The 3,034-nt window shown below is 34.7% G+C and overlaps 1 non-coding gene across 1 annotated transcript; it reads left to right on the top strand.

Moving 5' to 3' along the window:
* Positions 1 to 2,597: 2,597 nt before the first annotated feature.
* LOC141109047 (5S ribosomal RNA) lies at positions 2,598 to 2,716 on the top strand. The gene has a single exon (XR_012236135.1). It is a non-coding gene; the product is annotated as a 5S ribosomal RNA (ribosomal RNA).
* Positions 2,717 to 3,034: the final 318 nt, after the last annotated feature.

Here is a 3,034-nt window from a genome sequence, read left to right as displayed (position 1 = left end):
ACCATTAGTATGGGAAATTCAAAATAAAATGTTCTCAAACATCCAGAACTCTTAATTCAGGATTGGGGTTCACATACAAAATATGGCACAATTATTTATGCATAAAATGTTAATGGACTTCAAAATGGCTTTATTTTATTCTTGAATGTTTGGTAGCAATATCATTTTTGCAGAATCTGAAGACTCAAGAACAATATAATTCCTCACTGGCTTACTAAAATGCTACATTTCTAACTAGTTTTGTATTCTTTTTAAGAATAATTTACTTTAGTGTAAAAAGGGAATGCATAATTGTCCCAAGTAGAAAAACTACACAGTAAGGGTATTACAGAGTAAGTAATTCTATTTTTTGTTAGCTGTAAGATTGCACAATTTAAAAGAATGCTGGTGGGATAGACTCTGCTCTGTGCTGCTGCACAGAATGCTACAGTCCATTATTATTAAAAAAAGCGGAATTTCTTTTTAAGCACTGAAACAACTGTTTAGTGAACAGTTTGCAAAACAGAATTAAGTTTGGGGGATTTATATTTGGTGGAAAGCAAACATGCTAAAAAATTGTACATGACATCCTATGTTTTTTCATAGGAGGCATATCTATAAAGAAGTGAATCTAACATTTACCAAACAATCACTGCAGGTGTGTTAAAGAACTGTGATTAATTTACCAGCAATGAATGTTTGATAAAAGACACATTCACTACCTCATAAATACGCAGCTTAAATATTCCCAAAGTCCTAGTATCACACTAACTACCCCCCCCCCCCCCAGCCCCTTCTCTTTTATTTATCCTTATTTATCCCTGCAAACACACAAACAAAAACTGCCCTGAAAAAAGAGTCAGATTCAGCTGAACATTACATTATCAAACGTAAATATTAAAACTGCAGTATAAAAATGTTTCTTCTAAAAACAGTCTTTATACATAAGTTAAAAAAAAATAAGAAAAGTCCTACTTCCAAACCCAAGAATAATGGCAGTACTCGGTGATGTAAATATAAAAGCTGCCTTCAGCACAGAACCATTTTGTAATATCTTTGCATATTACCATAGTTACCTCAATACATCTCATATGAAAAAGATTGTTCTGCATATATGCAGATTATTAATATTAAAGAAGGAATGGCATATGGATTAACACTTGGGCAAATTATTTCTCCCAAAGTTGGGTGCCCTCAAGGCTATAAAATCAATCACCTCAAATTCTCAGATGGCTGACATATGTCCTCATCACTCTCTAGGGCAGTAGTTCCCAACCACTTGCTTGGGAGCTCTATAATTTTCAGCTATGTTTGTTGACGTTCGCAGCAAGCTTTCAGCAAACAGGTAGAAACTGTCTAATTTCTAGAATATCATCAAATGTTTGCCATATAATTAAAAAAAACCCTGATATATCTTTTTTACAAAAATTAACTCTGCGTCTTTCATTGTATTTGACTGTTGTGAAGATTTACTAAGGGTTGAAGACAATGTTTTTAAAGCTTTGGGAAGCCCCACCCTTCTGAACATACATGATGGGAGTTCTTAGTCTGCTTTAATACATCAAATATCACCTGCTCCCAAGTGGCAGGTTTTCTAGTGCTTACATTCAACTTTTTGTGTCACCATATTAGTGACATACTTTAAGATAGTTAACAGTGCAACGTATCCCCGTAACATTCTGGTAGAAAACACAGGACATGGTAATTTTGACACAATGCAAACCTGTAAAGGTGATTTCTTAGAAATAAGACAATTCTTGAAAATCAAAATGGCCAAAAAATGAATTCTGACATCACAATTGCTGGTGCTTTATCATTAAACACACATTTTTCCTTAGCAACTACACTTCCTGTCAAAGTTATCTGGGACATTCGCTGCATCAATGTAATAAATGTTACAACAATAATCTAATCTAAAACACACGGGATATTAGCAGCACCTATGACATGACTGCAAATGCCTCACTACAGACACAAATCATGTAACTATCACAACACACTCTTCAGAAGAGTCTACTTTAAAGTGGTTATGTGCTTCTCAAAAAGACAACCCCGTATGTGGGATTTAATTACTAGATATATCAGGCTGTAATACACTTAGGATTTGAAGCAAATACAAAAAACTTGGGGCAGTAGGGATACTAGAAGTTCAAAATTTAGCTTGATATAATGTTAGTATTTTCAGGAACAACTAAAGTGACATGCAAAGGTTTCATCTGTCGCATGGCAGATGCTTGCTTTCATTCTGTAGCCTGCACTACATAAAAATATGCTGACTAATTGTTATGGGGAACATTTGCACTTGTCCATTGTTTTTTTTTTTTAAATAAAATATTCCTCTTGGAGTTTTCTATGGAGCTATGAAGCATAAAAACATCAAATTACATTGTATTAGTTCAGTCCAAAGCCTCTCCCTTTCGGTTTCATAAATAAAAAAATAAGAAAAAGTATTTGATTGCCATGGAGCTGATGGTGGTGGTGTTGGGGGTTAGTAAGATGAGATGCTACATATAGTAATAGATGAGTAAGAATCTAATTTCAAAGAGAGTTATATGCTTATATACAAGCTCAGGCATATTAAATGTGAAAAAGAAAAAGGTAAATACATGTACAAATTGGCCTACAGCCACATCACCCTGAACACGCCCAATCTCATCTGACCTTGGAGGCTAAGCAGGGCTGGGCCTGGTGAGTACCTGGATGGGGGACCACCTAGGAATATCAGGTGCTGTAGGCTAAAAAAAATACATGTACAAAAAAATACATCTACCCATAACAGATCTATAACTGGTTTGATGACTGTCAGCACTGAAGATAGTGGTCTTAGCCATTCCTTAAATAATTAGATAAGTACATTAGACTTTCATTTGTGCACCAATCAATCAGCTAACAGAAACCAGCTTCCTGATTGTTGTGTAACCTACTTGATGGTGGGGAAAACAAACATAATAGTAAATGATATATTGTTTTTGAAAGAGGACAGTGGTAAGCAGCAGTTACATCTTTAGAAAACATAACCTAATACAATTATGGTCAGCTACTTTTATTACACAGT

Source organism: Aquarana catesbeiana, linkage group LG09, assembly GCF_042186555.1.
Source record: "Aquarana catesbeiana isolate 2022-GZ linkage group LG09, ASM4218655v1, whole genome shotgun sequence".
Taxonomy (NCBI): domain Eukaryota; kingdom Metazoa; phylum Chordata; class Amphibia; order Anura; family Ranidae; genus Aquarana; species Aquarana catesbeiana.
The sequence above is the reverse complement of the archived record's forward strand: the minus strand, read 5'-3'. Positions and strand labels throughout refer to the sequence as shown.